Raw genomic sequence first — 17,462 nt, 5'->3', positions numbered from 1 at the left:
TGGATGGATGGATAGATAGATAGATAGATAGATAGATAGATAGATAGATAGATAGACAGACATAGTCTTCACAATTTAATAATCACCAGCATAAATGGAAATCTTAAAGATTATCATCCATTTCTTTCTAATTAACAACCAAAACCCCCAAACCAGGACATCTATATTCATCTGCAACATCTGAAAACTGATCCAAGATTATCCTAGTTCTTTCTCAAAGCAATTGCTTTAGGATTTTGCTTAGAAGTTATCTCTTTGCCAAATGGATGTTTTCAAATGTATAATACTCACATGGTAGTACTGTTTTAAACTAAGTTCAGAAAGTTGAAGTCAAATGTACTCAAATTCATGATACTAATTAATCAGCATGGTCATCCATTTAGCTAAACTATAACATTATAAATAATCTAGAGAAAAACAATCAAATAATTTCATCCATATCTAGCAATCTATTTTAAGTTCTACAATAAGATATCCTTAATTCTTTCTATTTTAGAGCAGATAATCATATTGGGAAGTGAATATTGTTCTTTTATGATCTAAAAATGGTCTATAAAGGACAAGTCATAGACCATTTCCACATTTCCCTTCCCCCCATTTGCTAATACCAGGTTATAATGATCCTAATGTAGATTCACTAATACTACAAACAAAAAATGTACCAGCTAAGAAAGTTTGCTAATGACAAATCTATTTTGAGAGTGACCAGCAATAAGACAATTTCATTTCAAAAGTAACTGAGAAACTCACATACATTTAGAGTGTCCAGTGATGTGCCAACCTTTTGGTCTGTATTTCTCCTGTGTGATCTTGAATCCTTGCAATGGAATTCATCATTTCTGGAGAAGAGAAGAAATTAAAACACTACAGTAAGACAAAGGAAGATAGAATCTAAACCTCAGGTAACATCATATGAAGTGTTAAGTATATCCAAAGGTATATCCACCTAAGAGAGAATGTAAACATGCCCCTCTCTATTTATGTAATGGTATTTCCATATATATTAATATATTTCATTAAATATTTCCCAATTATGTGTAAAATTAAGATTTTTAAAAGGATTTTAAGTTCCCAATTCTTTCTCTCCCTCTTGCATCTCCCCTTTCCTTGAAAAGGAAAGCCATTTGATATAATATATATATAGTCATGAAATATATATATTTATGTATATTGTCTATATATTATATATGTATATATATACATATACTTGTATATTGTCATGAAAAACATGTTTCCATATTAGCTGTATTACAAAATATAATCCCCCCAAATAGAGTAAAAAGAGCATGTTTCATTCTGAAGAATTCATCAGTTCTTTTTCTGGAGATTGATAGTATTTTTATTGTGGGATTTTTGGAATTGTCTTGGGTCATTGTCTTGCTCAGAGGAGCCAAGTTTTTCACAGATGATCATCCTCATGATATTGCTGTTACAATGTACAATGTTCTCTTGGTTCTGTTCACTTCATTTTGGATGAGTTTATACAAATCTACCCAGTTTTTTTTTCTTAAAAAATATTGTTTGTCTTTTCTCATTAGAATTCCATCAGAATTGTGTCCTGCCATTTCCCAGTTGATGAGAATACCTTCAGTTTCCAATCCTGTGTCAGCATACAAAAGAGATGCTACAAATATTCTTGTATAAATAGGTCCTTTTCTCTTTTCTTTAAAATATATGGGATATAGACCTAATATTACCATTGCTGGGTCAAGGGTTATGCACAGTTTATTAGTCTTTGGGGTATAGATTTATCCACTTTAAAAGAAAATCTTGGCCAGATAATTCATAGAATATGTGATTTTGCACTCTGAATTACAAAATTTATGATGATGATAACCATCTCATCCCTTCCTGTTGGCCAGAAAAGCAAAGGGCTAAACTCCAGAATAGAACAATCACTGGTTATTTTTGCTGATCCTCCTATTATCCTTGAACAGGCACATAAATAGTAGAAAACACTGGAAAGCATGTTGTCTCTGGGTCAAAATACTTCAGGTCAAATACCAAATATGGTTCAAATTCCTAGTGCCAGACCCTCCACACACCCTTAATTCTCTTAGGTGACCTTCAACAAGGCAATTAAGCACTCTCAGCCCCAAGTTCCTCCTCTGGAAAATGAGTAGTTTAAAATAATTGGTCTCTGAGGTGCTAGCTCTAAATGGAAGCTCCTATGTTAATGTTTCATGACAGGATTAGAAATCACACCAAAATGATGGTTTTTACAATAATCCTTGTTGATGGCTGAGAGATTCATGGGTAAAACTTCTGATGGATCATTTCAATGCCTCAACGGTCTATCTAATTGCCTGATGTGAAATGTTGGGTCTTATTAAGTAGTGAGTCCTACTTCCAGGAGAGAAATATCAAAAAGCAGTGGGTCCATTTTGGAGGACTTGTTATTGTTACAGAAAATTATGAATCACCATCAAGAATAAAGTCTAATCAAGTCAGCAACCACTCAATATACATGTGTGAAATGATAAGGCACTAAGCTAAAGTTGTGAATAAAAATAAATATATAGATAAAAAATAAAAGCAAAAAAGGATATTCACTTCTTTCAAGGAGTTTATCTTCTAATGGGGGAAAACAATGCAGAAAAAGAGGTTGTAAAAGATGGAGGGAGTGCTGGGAAAGCAGGACAATGTACCCACACAGGTGCATGGTGAAGAAAGAAATCTAGAAAATCAGGAGAGAAGCCCAGAAGAAAAATGAAGTGTAAATACAAATGATCTGAGACCTTCATTAAAGTGGAAGTTTTGGAAGGAACTAGGTTTATCCCCCTATTTTCACATCTCAGCTAGAGTTAGGGGGCCATGGCAGTTAGTTGGCTCTAGACCTCTCCCAGTGGGTAGAGGCCATCAACTCTTAGCTCTAGACCCCCTTCACTCCCTTTCCCATTCTACCTAATATATGGACAATTATCCATTAGTTATGGACCTTCCCTCCTCCCTGTAACATCACTACCTAGTGTATGTGCCATCATTTCCTAGCTCTGAACTTGCCACCATACTTGTCACCCCTCTACAGGGATAGAGGCCTTCACTTTTTAACTCTAGACCTGCCCCCCTCCTCATCACTTCTCTGCAGAGGGTTAGAAAAAGGAGTCATATGAGTATTTGTTGTTTTTCAGGCATTTCAATAATGTCTGATTCTTTTTTACCCCCATTTGAGGTTTTCTTCACAAAGATACTAAAGTGAATTGCAACTTCCTTATCCAGCTCATTTTACAAAAGAGGAAACTGAGTCAAACAGCATTAAGTGACTTGCCCAGGGTCACATAGCTATTAAGTGTCTGATGACAGATTTGAATTCAGGTCTTCTTGAAAATAGGCTTCATACTCTATCCATCTAGCTGCCTAAGAAATCTACTGAAGAATGGTGAAAAGTTATGATAGGAACACAGAGAAGAATGAAGGAGTGAAGAGACAATCATACCCAGTCCTTTTCATTCTGAATAATTATTATTAGGAAATTTGTAGCATATAAAATTTAGATTCAATTTTCAATTTAACATGCGTTCATGAAGTAGCAACTATATATGGTGAACCATGCTATGCGATGGGCTTTATTCTTTAGGAATTTAAAAGGAGGCTTTTACATGCATAAAAATCTCTCTGATAAAATGTAGACAGTGAATGAGGCAAATAAGAAGTTGAAGATCGATGATCTAAGAAAACTTGAGGAACAACATGTTACATTCAACTCCTGAGGAAAAAGAAAGGTCCCATACACATCTGATCTCAGCTTTGAAGGAAATGAGAGATCTCAGCAGTTGGAATTAGGATGGAATCATTCTTAATATCATCTTCCCATAGTCTCTTTGCATCAATTCACAATGTTGACTCACTCCCTCTCTCTCCTTAACACATCTTTTTCCCTAGGTTTCTGTGACACTCTTCTTAGATGGATCTTTGTATTGATTTGACTACTTAATTTTGGTTTCATAAGACTCCATCTCAGATCTTTTTCTTTCAAATCTCTATTTTCCTTCTTGTGATCTCAGTTCCCATAGATCCCTTGAGGGATGTACTCAGTGATCATTTCTCTATAATTGGTTCTTAGATATATTATAGTTCCATAGTTAATATATTTTGATAATATACAGTCTTAGGCTCATTTATAATATACATCCAACCTAATTTCCAGTCATACAGTACCTATTGAGTATCTCTAACTGGATATCTTGACAATTTCTCAAATATACCATGTCCAAAGTCTACTTTATATTAAACCTCTCCTCTCACCCCAATGTTTACCATGCCTCCAAATCTCCCTCTTTCTTCTGAATGACTGACATCCAGGTTCAAAACCTGGAATTATACTTAATGCTTCATAGCCCCTCTCATGTGCTTCCAGTTCTATTCATTCTAAGTTTATTGTTATTTTTTATAACCTTTTTTGGAGTTCTTCCAGGGGTTCATCTTGTGTTTGACATCCTTTCACATTTTCCTTTGAGGCTTCACACATTTTCATTTTTTTTTGCTTTTCTCTTCTAAGTTTCTATTTTGGTCATCTCTCTTGTTGAGATATTTTTGTAGCATCAGGCATTCTCTCTGTCATTTGCTCATTTTGAGTTTATTCCTTCCCTTGCTTTTGTCTCTATGCTGAAGCATACTCTGTTCCTGGTGTGGAGGGAGTACTGTCCAGTGCTTATTGTCTGCCTGGAGTTGGCTTTAGCTATCTGGGTTTCAGAGTGAGCACTCTGCAGAGGTGGCCTTGGCTGGGCATTGTGTACATGTTTAAAGCTGTTCAGTACAAACTGTAGGAATTGGGTTCTTCTCAATCCCTGTGAGGCTGGAAATTGTTGGACTGTGTTCTCCCCAATGTTGCCTGTGCTGGGTTAAACCTGGCCTCTGTTTAGGTTGAGTTATTTAGGGCCCCTTTCCTCCCATATCCACTTGTTCTGTGTTTGGTTTCCACTCTTACATTGATTGCTGAGGATGAACCTTGATCTGCTTTTCCTCCTGCTGTTGGCTCAATATTACATCCCAGTCCTGCTGAGGGTTGCTCCGTGCTCTCTTCCTCCTACCCAGTGATGTGAATCCTTCTAGCAGTCTCTCCACATTGTTCTGGCCTGGCCACTTCTTCTGTTGGTTCTGCCACTGCAGTATTCCTTTTGGTCATTTTTCTTCCTCTGTGGTCATTTGGAGGGTGATTGGTAGGTTTCCCATGCTTTTTTGCCATCTTGGCTGATCTGCCACTACTATGGACTGTTACTCTCACTTCTGCTGCAGATAGTATTTCCTGATCCTTCTGATAATTAGTGTCTTCTCCCTCTTCCAATTATTATCTATATGCAAGTTTCTTTGGATATAGTATCCCCCCAAAACTAAGTAAGCTATTTGAGATGAAGCTCACTTTTTTCAGATGACCTTTGTGTCCCTAGGAACTCTTATTCTGCTTTGCATATGGTAGAAGATTGAATGGTATTGGACCAGATTATATATACAAAGGACAGCCTTATGAATATAAGTGCTGAGAATGAAAATGGCAACAGGTAGCAATGTAGTATAGAATCCAGGTGACTTGAATCTATTGTGATTCAAAGGAGATGTGCAAAATAGACTAAAAAAATAGAGGGGAACCAAGTTGTATAGACCCATAAAATTTAATTATATAGGTGATGGGAATCCCTGAGTTTTCACATGATTAAATATGTGTTTTAGTAAATTTGATTCTATTATTTAGTACAATATATTTCTAGGTAGTCAAAAGAATAAGGGTACCCAAAAGGGGGCATACTGGAAAAGTAGCTAAACTTCACTACAAATTCCTTGAGAAGAGTGATCAATTCATTTTTGTCTTTTGTATCTCTACTGCTTAGCACAGTGCCTGGATCATTTTGTCATTTCCATAATTAGTCGTGCCATCTATATTGTATTTGTATTATAAGTGATCTCATTAAGGTAGTTGGTAGCAGTGGAAAGAGTTCTGATCCTGGAGCAGGAATACTCTAGTTCAAATACAATCTGAGATGCTCCTTAACAGCGCAAGTCACTTGCCATGTGTTTGCTTCAGTTTTTTTTTTTTTCAGTTATAAAATGAGAATAATGGTAACACTTTTAGTGTTGCTCTAGGGATAAAGTAAGATGATATTTATAAAAAGTGCTTAGTATATGGCCTGACACATAGTAGGTTCTCTATAAATGGTTCCTCTCTCTATTTTCCTCTCCCCATCTTGATGAATGCAGCTTTCGGTGATGGACTCCCTTTAGCAATACAGTGAGTAGGGAAGCTGAAAGGTTAATGGACTTGTCCAAAGTCTAATAGTTATTATGTATTGGAAGAACGTTTTGGACTGAGTCTTCTTCTTCTTTTTTTTTTTTGGACTCAGTCTTCCTGATTACAAAGACAGCCCTTTATTCACTGTGCTATTCTGTTTCTTGCCTGGAACATGGGGGATAATTAATATTTTTCTTGAATGGATTTGATTTCACATGTATAATGAATGATTCATTTAAGTTTCATACTGTAAACAACACCTGAATTTAACCTCAGTGCCAATTTCCTGGCACTCAAGATTCTTCAAACTCTATTATACTTCAAAATTCCTTCCACTGACAAATTTTCTATAATAATGTAACATAATGCACAATTCACTATCTTTTACTACTAAGTGTAAATGAAGTAGTTTTGCAAGTATCATCCTAAATAAAAGTACTGCTAGATTCATTAAAAAATAACAAAACAAATCAATGAATAGAATTTACTTGGGTTGGCTCAGTGGAGTATGCAAGGAGTGAGAAGATAAATGGCTAGCACTATTTCCTGTTTTCATTTTGACAGTTCTTTTCTTACTGATAAATTGGACAAAAAATCTTAATCTCCATCTGACCTTTCTAGAATTTGGCAAAAACACTCCAAGTAAGATGAACTGTAAGAGTGAAAACCAAAGATGGAGGAAAGTCAAAAATGCCCATTTTTTTTATTTTTACCTAAAAGAAAATCTGCGAATAATGGCAAGGTAAGTGATGACATTAAGAAAACAATGAGAGCTTGGGGAAAATAATGGGTTTGGCCACTTATTATGTTCATTTGGGTTTTCTTGATCCATCTTTATCCTGGTCTAGTTCACTACACATCCATCAACTCTTCTGTGTCTTCTTCTTACTTATCACCTATGACTTTTCCTCATTTGTACATTTGTCCCAAATATATTCTAATTATTTTATATGTTATTACTATCACTACTTCTTTCTTAGATCTGAAGTGTGAAAGATATAAATTCAAATGCTTTCCAAAGATATTTCCTAGTTACGAAACTGGTAGAGTCATTCAGCCTTTCAGTATCTGTTTCCTCATTTATAAAATGCTGGGGTTGAATTCAATAATTTCTAAGGTGCCTTACAACTCTAGATCTATTATCCTATAATCTCAAAAACTCCCATAGGTTTAATTATCATCTCTATACAGATGACTCCAAGATCTAAATATAAAGGCCTAATCTCCAACCTAATCTCCAGTCTCAGAGCACAATTATCTATTGGATAACTAGACCTAGGTGTTTCATATTCTTGTGAAACCTAACTTATTCAAAACAGGACTTCTCTCTTTTCACTACAAATCATACCTCTTCCTTATTTCTTTATTTCTATCAAGAACACTATCATCCTTATTTTGGAACAAATTCATAACCTTATATTTATCCTAAATTCTTCATTTTTAAATATTCAATCAGTGGCCTTATCTTGTTGATTCTACTTCCTATAATCTCCTTTGTATTTTCCCCTTTTTTTCTACCAATATGGCCATCACCCTATTTCACCTCATTACATATTTTATCAGGAATACCACAACAATCTCTTAATTTCATCCTGCTAACACAGCTCTTTCCCCAGTTATATTCATGCTACTTGGAAATGATAACCTGATAGTACTAACACAGGAATTGGACCATACCATGCATTATTGTTCCTAGGTTGAAATATAAATCCTTCCACTTAGTATTAATTAATGAGCCATCACTTTTTCCAAATCAGTAAGAATAATCAAATAAACAAGCCTTTGAAACCAGACCTGATGAATGACTCTGAGTATAATTGAACTAAATTATGTCATTAAAGGAAAAAAAGAGTCTTGGTTAATAGAAACTGCAGGAAGTTTCCTTTGCGAGTTTTAGGAAAGTTTACTTTCCTATCATTCACTTTCTGTAGATTCCAAGAGCCTCATCCCTTCTTGCGTGCAAAGTAGTGTGAAAACTTTATTAAGTTAAAGTCATGGCCACAATAATGGATAAAGGGATAGACTGGGAACCATTTCTCTCCAATCATAAAATTGAGGGGTGTCCCAAGAGGAACTAGCTTCCCTTCCTGGTAAAAATCAAACATCGGAAATTACAGACATTTTTACATTTCTATAGGTACATATTATTTTCTCCAGGGGAATGTAAGCTCTTTAAAGATTTATTCGTCTCTATTGAATCTAGAATACTTTTTGGAACATTATATTTATTTGAAAAATGCTCATTGATGGATGGCTAGATAATGATAATGCCACACACTAGCAGAAGTTTTGCTGAAATTCATATAATTGGATTGAAAGGGAATCAACAGAAAAAAGCAAGTAGGAAAAATATTAATGAAGCATGGGAAAGAATAGATTGTGTTTTATGGTGGTCATAATAATTTCTTTAAAAACATACACAATTGTTCCTTTCACAAGTTTTATTTTTCTGAATGGTTCATTTCAATTCAATAAATGCTGGTGAAATGAGTATTATATACAAAACATTCTGAAAGCATTGGGGGCTCCTATTAAAATTAATAAAACATGGTCCCTGACATAATGGAGCTTGTAATATTATACAGGGACAAGGCACATCTAATAACAGTGCTTCTACCAAATAAGACAGTAAAAATATGAGAGATACCATCAATGTGTTTCAGGGTAAGAAAACAATTTGTTAGGTGGATCAGCTAATGTGATATAGAATATATAGCATTTGTCATGGGTCTAAAAACAGCATTTATTTCATGGATTTGAATTAGTCAAAATAGAAAATGAAATAAAAGAGAGACAAGGAATAGTTTAAGCAATGTTCTGGCAGGTAGAAGGCATGGACACTAAGCAAGAGATGGTACATGAGCCAGTTTGTCAGGATTGTAAAGTTATTTAAACTTACCCCATCTATTTGTAACCTATTAAAGCTTAAAATTACACAAAGATTTTTGTGACACCCTCTATAATGCATAGAAGGATATATGGTGAGAGAAGGTTGAAATGATAGTGTTCACCATCACTGAAGACCTGGAAGACCAGACTGAGGTGTGAACATTTTGTTTGTTCTCTTTGATTCACATTTGCCATTTTGATGATTTAGGTAACTTCAAGTGTGGAAACTTTCTCCAAAAATGCAGAGATGCTACTCATCTATGGTATAGCCTTAGGGAAGTGTATGGGACAGTAAGAGTTTAGGTGACTTTATGGCCACAAAGGCAGGATATGTCAGAAATAGGATTAGAGTACAAGATTTTCTTACTCCTAACTTCCTCTATTCAGAACAAAATGGTGAAGATTAATTTAAAGAGGTCTAGTGAGTGGTCTGCAATTAAATATTTTGTTCTAATTTTCATTATGGATTAAAACTTATTCATAATAGAATTTCCAATAATAAGTATTTGGTAATATGCCTGCCCCTTTCATCTTCTAGTTCCTATTTATAGGAAGAAAAGAGAGGAATTACATCTGATTTTCTGTTCCTCCAAGAATAGGCTCCCAACAAACAGATGCTTTTATGCCAATTGCATTCACTCTTACATTAAATTCAGGTTTATAGGGGAGGTATATTGAAATACCAAGAAAGATTAATCAAGGCTATTTAATTCAGTGATGAGATACATTCAAGACAGATTTCAAGTTGGGTTAAATTAAGACTATTAATGTATGGAAAGTCTCCTTTGCTCAAATAAATATCTAGCGGTTCTAGAATTTAAGTGAAATAGATCTAAACGAAGTAACTTCATAAGGTTCCTGGGATATGTGGATTAGTCGACTGAATGAATAAGGTACCTTGGCTATAGTTTTGCTATAATAGGTAGCATTGCTTCATGGACTTAAAATTTAGGAAAATCTGTGCCAGAATCTCACCTCTGACACTTTCTATTTGACCCTGGAGTAAAATTCTAAGCCTCGGTTTTCATATTTCTAAAATGATGAAAAGAAAATACCTCTCTCACGATATTGCTGAGAGGATCAAATGAGATACATATGCAAAGTATTTTGAAATCCTTAATAAGACTTGGGTTCAGAATCTTACTGTGGCACATATTACCTTTGTGACTCTGGGAATTTATCTCTCTTGATTTCAATTCTCTCATCAGCAAAATGAGGGGGTTCAAATAGATAAACTCTAAATTTTCATACATCCTTAAACTTATTATTTATGATCCCATGATGGCATAGTACAATTACTGATCATAATAAAATAATATTTCTAATGATTATTACTGATGATAAGTTGTAGTTTATAGAAGAAAATGCAATCAAAACTAAAATAAATAATTCTATAGAAAAAATATTTCTAGGTTAAATTTACCTTTCTTCACCCCATGCTAAGTGACAAGTCTAGTGATTAATAGCATTTACAAGCTAGATACTTTGATCTTTTAAAGAGGTCACTCATTTTTACAAGTTTAAGTCCATGGGATGATGGTGTCCAAATATTAAAGGTCAGCAGAAATATGAATTGACTGGAGGAAAAATAGCTAACCTGTATGTCAGAGCAGAATGAGGAGATGTTATCAGGTAATGCCAGTTCTGTTTTTCAGTTTTGCCACACTACACTGACCCCTCCACTTCTCTAAATCCAGTCAGGTTTTCTGTTTTGTTAATAATAAGTCTCTCCATCCCCATCTTGTACCAAGTTCTATGTATAAACCACTGAATCTTCCTAGCTCTTCTTGACCCCTACCTTCTCTGCTCTTGATCCCATCTGGACCAATATGACCCTGACCTCTTCCCAGCCTACCACTGCTGTTTTTCCAGATCTCAATTTTTGTTTCCAGCTTTGGCCTGGTAGCCTGACCTTGACTGCCCATTACTCCCTTTGCTCAGTGGCTTGGCATCTGTGCTATATCCTGACTGTGATTAATTCTGGGATCCTTGCTCAGCAAGAAAGGCCACACTTTCCTCCCTTGACAACAAAGGTGAAAACAAGCAGAACACACTGAAGATGGGAGATGTCAGCAGCATTTCTGACCCTTGCAATCAATCCCACATAGTCAACCATATGGAAAGAAAAAGGAAGGGGGGAAAAACAAAACAAAACAAAACAAACAACCTCATCTGGCTCCTACAAGACAGTTTTTTGGAATTCAATGCTGAAGTGGATTTCTTTATTATGCTAAAAAATAAGCATTTATTGAAAAGCTCATACATTTTCTTTCAGGTTAGATTACAAACAGCACGAGGTGAAGGATTCAGTCTTAATTCTTACTTAATATAGTAGAATGCTCTGATTTGTTTGAGAAATGTGTTACATTGAATTGTGGTGGAAATTTTAGTTTCAGTGGTGTTAATTCTATCCCTTCAAAGTCCAAGGAAGTATTCTCCTGAGTGGGAAAGGAAATAATGATGATGATGATGATGATGATGATGATGATGATGATGATGATAATGCTACTAAAATAATGAAGTTTCTTGATTTTTACAAAGCAGTGAATATATGTTATTTCATGTGATCTTTACAACAACCCTAAGAAATAGATGCTATTATCATGCACATTTTAAAGATGAAAAAACTGAGGCTGAATGAGGTTAAGAGACTTGGTCAGGTTGCACAATCAATAAATAACTGACACAGGATTTGAATAAAAACCTTTTTGGACTGCAAATTTAGTGCTCATTCCCACTTCATCATTTAGTGCATTCCCAGCTGCCTATAAAAGGGAGTCAAAGATTTCCAACTCATTTTCTGTGACTCACAATCCAGTTTAATTTCCATTGAGCCATAGTGGATTTAGTATTCCAGTAACTTGAAGTATTTCTGCAGAGATCATAATACATCAGGAAGTTGGGTTAGGTATGATTGAACTAATTCACTTCAGAGTCCACTTTTCTCTAATTCTGCTAATATGTTTATGGGACTTCATTAAGCCATTTGAGATTTTTGAGAGAAAAAAAATGATCTTTCTCTTTAGGAAGTGTATTACTTGGCTGAAAAGACATGTTTTATACATTTAACACAACCAGAAAATACCAGGTAGTATACATATAATTATTAGGGGTGGAGAACATATTCCAAATGCAATTGAATTCAATGGATTGGAATCATAGATTCTTCACTAATTATATATATTTTAGGGGAGAAATGTAAGGATCACAGAAATTTAAAAAAATTCTTAGTGAAATTCTAATCAAGAGGTTCTTAACTTGGGGAATATAGGCCCCTAAGGAGTTTTTGAACAGATCTCAACAGTTTGGATAGGGGGTTTGGATAGGGAAAATTGTATCTTTATATCAATATAATTTCCATATATTCTTTTATGCTACTATGTATTATATTTTATGTATTTAAATTCTTAGAAGAGGTCCATGGGCTTCACCAGATTGCCTAATGATCTATGATATAAAACATGTTTAAGAATAAATTCTCTAGTTGATTCTCCTCTGCCCTTTTCATAGATGATGAATATGAAGACAAAAGTTTCCCTTCTGGTATCATATCAATTTGTTTTCATCCAATTAAATGAACAACATCCACCTATAACAGTCAAGTATTGTAATATAAAATGAAAAGTGAAAGTCTCTGATTTCACGAAACTTATATTCTATTGTATAGTCAGTATATCCAGAAATAATTAAATATAAAATAGATGTAAAATGTTAGAAACAATTTTGGTGAAGGGGCAAATACTTGTGGGAACAAGGAATTGCCTCATGTGGAAGTTGAGATATTCTAAGATACTGGTGAGGTAAAATAAAAACAATCAAAAAATGTATCAGGCATAGGGGACAATCTATGCAGAGACATGGAGTTGGTAGATGAAATTATATATTTGGGGAAAAGAAAGTAAATCCTTTTGTATAGAATGCAGAAGAAAAAATAATAAGCAACCAACCTGGAAACAGAGGTTTGCTTCAGGTTATCAAAGACATTAAATGCCAAAAAAAAGTGGAGCTTAGGCTTTATCCTACAGACAAAAGTACATGAAGCTTTTCAGCATGAATAACATGGTCACATCTGGGCATTAGAAATATCAATCTGGCAACCAGGCAAGGCAGGATTAGAGAAAAAAAGAGGCTTGATGGAAGGAAATGAAGGAGACATCTATTTCAGTGGCCCAGAGGAGAGCTAAATAGGGCCTGAACTAGGTTCTATAAAATGATGAAGGTATAACTTAAGCAAGTAGAGTGGGCTTTCATGTATTAATTCATTGATTTCTGGACTAGAGTCATGCAGGTTAGAAAATAATATATGGGATGCACATGATATCTTTTGAGGATACATCATTACTGAGGAGATCCATTTAAATTTTATTTTACTGGCATAGGAAATGTCCAGCAAGGAAATTCCCTGTGCCCATTCAGATTTTCACCTTTTCTCCAATTTATCTTCTTGGAAAATTACCTAGGACACTAAAAGATGTAGGGTGGCACAGCCAACATATATTAAAGGAAGGGCTTCAAATAAGAGGCAGAATGTTTCTATGGAGAGAAAATAACTATAACAACCCATGAAAATATTTATTCCTCCAGCAAATTTTCAATACATATATACATACATGCATGCACATATATACACAGATATATATTTGGATTATCTTGAATCTTTCATCAGTTGCAGGTATCATTTTACAGCAGAAGGTTCAGTGAATCTTTCTATTTTGCTGGTGGTCAGAAGTTCTTAATTGGGAAGAAGAAACAAAATCATGACTCCCAAGCTTATAATTCCTTACCCTCGGTCAGAACAAACAGATGAGAAATAAAGGTCTGAAAAAACCACCTTGGAAATATTGTTGTATTCCATATAATTCAACAAGAATATCTATAAAGTCCTGAGTTGACTTTATAGGTGACAGACTGTTAAACCAAACTAAATGGAATAACTCTAGCTCTCCATCACAGAAAACATGTGTGAAGATAACTGAGTTTCTTGGAAGAATTCTATTTCTTGGAATAATTTCTTTCTTTCTTTCTTTCTTTCTTTCTTTCTTTCTTTCTTTCTTTCTTTCTTTCTTTCTTTCTTTCTTTCTTTCTCTCTTTCTCTTTCTTTCTTTCTTTCTTTCTTTCTTTCTTTCTTTCTTTCTTTCTTTCTTTCTTTCTTTCTTTCTTTCTTTCTTTCTTTCTTTCTTTCTTTCTTTCTTTCTTTCTTTCTTCCTTCGTTCCTTCCTTCGTTCCTTCCTTCCTTCCTTCCTTCCTTCCTTCCTTCCTTCCTTCCTTCCTTCCTTCCTTCCTCTTCTTCCTTCCTTTTCTTCCTTCCTTCCTAAAAACTTTGAATGCTTTACAGGCAAAATGTCATACAACTGCTTGATAACAGTTCCCTTTTAGGGAATAGATATGTGCATGTAGAATGGGAGTAGAATTAGCATACTCAATCTCAAAATAAAAGAAAAAGGAGGTCTAGACGTCTCAGTCCAAATCTTCCCTTTTTCAGAATTCTCCTCAACTAGGGTTAAGCAGTAGGTCTATTATTCCTGACTAACCTATTCCAGTTTATTATTTATTCATTCAAAAAATGTGGCTGTTGGAAAATTCGGGGATGCCCTTTGATTGGGGAATGGTGAACAAATTATGGTATTGGTGATGAAATACTATTGTGCTCAAAGGAATAATGAACTGGAGGAATTCCATGTGAACTGGAACAACCTCCATGAAGAGAAGCAAAGTGAAAGGAGCAGAACCAGGAAAACATTGTTCACAGAGATGGATACACTGTGGCACAATTAAATGAAATGGACTTCTCTATTAGCAGCAATGTAATGACCCAGGACAATTCTCAGGGACTTATGAGAAAGAATGCTATTCTCATCCAGAGGAAGAACTATGGGAAAAGAAACACAGAAGAAAAACAACTGCTTAATTGCATGGATTGATGGGGATATGATTGTGGATGTAGACTCTAAATGGTCACCCTAGTGCTAATATCAATAATATGGAAATAGGTCTTGATCAATGAATGACACATGTAAAACCCAGTGGAACTGCACGTTGGCTATGGCAGGGGGTTGGAAGGAGGGGAGGGAAAGAACATAAATCATGTAACCATGAAAAATTATCTTAAATAAAATTAAAAACAATAAATAAATAAATAAAATGTGGCTTGATATGTGATGCACATACATGGATAGGGTATCATAATACATTAATTTTCCCCAGAATATTGCTACTGGTACAGTGAAAAGAGTGGAGACTTTGTAGAGGGTTCTAATACCACCTCTGTTACTATTATTTGTGGGATCATGGATACGTCATGACAATCCAAAGCCTCTACTGCTTTATTTGTAAATTGAGGAAAGTTGAGTAATATGGCCTTTGTTATTCTAAATTTAGGATTTTGAGGAAAGTAAATTTGAATGAGAAGGAGGAAGGATTGTTGGACCAGAAACTGCTCATCTTCTGGATGCTGCTGTCCTAACTCAAAAGGGAAACTGATTTGTAGTAATATAACAACAATGATATTTATTTACTACTTAAAGCTTATAAATTCCTTAATATGACTTGTTTTATCCTTAAAATAACTATGAGAGCAGACAATGTAACTTTATTTATTCCCATTTTGCACTTAGGCTTCCAAGTTATGACATGACTTGACCTCAATCATAAACCAAAGAAATAATCTAGCCAATTCATCCTTCTGTTTTCTAACTTGGCATCATATATTCCATCTCCATGACTTTGTACTTTCTTTCTCTCATCGCAAGTGTGTAATGCAGTTAAATCACAGGTCCAAACTATACCCTCTTTTAGAAAGCTAGGATTCAACTCTTAACACATTTTTTACTATATTGCTCATGTATGTGTACAGAATATCTTCCAACACAGGCAGACTTTTAAGAATTCATGTTATCTCTCAAGGGAGGAAGAATTTAATTTCTAAAGACTTTTTTTTGGGGGGGGATGTCATACACTGGGTTAAAATTCCCTCAATGAAATTAATGGATTCATTTCCCAGTGCCTCTGTAATGAACCAGCACCAACCCATTTTGAGATGATGACATTTTGTCCTCTCTCTCATGACAGCTATTTTGATTCTTAAGAATAATTTTCCTGATCTCTATGGCACTGGGTTTCATCAGTCATTAGGAAAAATCATATGCCATCATTTGTAATATACAAAAATCTGCAATAAAATGCAGCCCTCAGATACATTTTTGTGAGCCTGGATAAGAGAAAGACAACCTTTGGCATTACGAAGTAGAGCTCACTAAAATTACTTCAATCTGATGACTTTATTAACAAAACCACATCCTGTGCACTTGGGATACCATCTTGTTCATTGTGCAGACTTCCTGCTGTTGGATTCACACATGTTTCTTCAATTGACAGTCTCTAGTTTTGACCTCTAGAAAGTTAATGTTAAGAGTGGGAAGCTCCACTCAGCAATTGACTTTCAATTCAGTAAGAAGATTCTCTTAAATATGCCAACGGGGCTAACCCTCTGGAGTGGTAAATGTAGCTTGTTACTGAGATCATTTCATGCTAAAACTTATGTTGAATGGTGCCAGGACATTAATGAAGATGATACTTCATTTACTAATAATCCCATCCCACTCACTAGCATTTAGTAACTCTGTTGACATTTTGGGTAGTGCGTTGGCAATGAACAAAAATGTTAGAGTGCAGAATTTGAATGACCTCTTGGTTTTTCCCTTCCTTCTTTCCATTCCCATTGCCACCCCCCTGAGTTTAGGCTCTCATTATCTATTAACTAGAATATTGTCCTTCTAAATAATTTCCTGCCTTAAGTACCCCTTTCTACCGCCACCAACACACACTGCCAATCAATCTTCTTTTATATTTGCTGTTACCAGGTTGGTAATTTTGATGATTAATAAATGTCATTGTTTTTGCAATTACTATCCATTTATATCCTATATTTAGGTTCTATGTACTATTTAGCTCTGGTTCATCTACTTCTGACCCAAAATATATTTTATTTTCAAGAGAATAATGGTCAAACTCTTTAGCCTAGCATTCAAAGTCTTTTATGATCAGACCCCAATCTTAACTTCCCAGGCTTACTCCTACAACCCAAATTCATATTCTTTTCTCTAATAAAGTGTTAAACTAATGACTCTGAACCTGGCCAGGATTTTTCCACTTTTTTCCTTAGTTCATGAAAATCTCTCATATAGTCCTGTAAATACTATCACATTTAATAACAACTAACATTTCTATAGAATCATAAGGTTTGTAATATACTTTCTGAAAGTTATTTTATTTTCACAACAACCTTGAAAGGTGGTTGCTATGATTGTCATTTATTAAATGAGGAAACTGAGGCAGATAGAGATTAAGTGAT

The 17,462-nt window shown here is 34.8% G+C and overlaps 1 protein-coding gene and 1 long non-coding RNA gene across 10 annotated transcripts in view; one reads left to right on the top strand and one right to left on the bottom strand.

Moving 5' to 3' along the window:
• LRRC4C (leucine rich repeat containing 4C) overlaps nt 1-17,462 on the bottom strand; it is a 1,396,296-nt gene that overhangs the window by 784,494 nt on the left and 594,340 nt on the right. For all 9 annotated transcript variants that reach the window (XM_056801924.1, XM_056801923.1, XM_056801930.1 and 6 more), the window contains one exon: nt 755-839. The gene's annotated coding sequence lies outside the window, so the exon portion shown is untranslated. The remainder of the gene's footprint in view (nt 1-754; nt 840-17,462) is intronic.
• The window catches only part of LOC130454992 (uncharacterized), a 67,048-nt gene that overhangs the window by 33,063 nt on the left and 16,523 nt on the right, over nt 1-17,462 (top strand). The window lies entirely within an intron of this gene.

Source organism: Monodelphis domestica, chromosome 6 (assembly GCF_027887165.1).
Source record: "Monodelphis domestica isolate mMonDom1 chromosome 6, mMonDom1.pri, whole genome shotgun sequence".
NCBI classification, from domain to species: Eukaryota; Metazoa; Chordata; class Mammalia; order Didelphimorphia; family Didelphidae; genus Monodelphis; species Monodelphis domestica.
The sequence above is the reverse complement of the archived record's forward strand: the minus strand, read 5'-3'. Positions and strand labels throughout refer to the sequence as shown.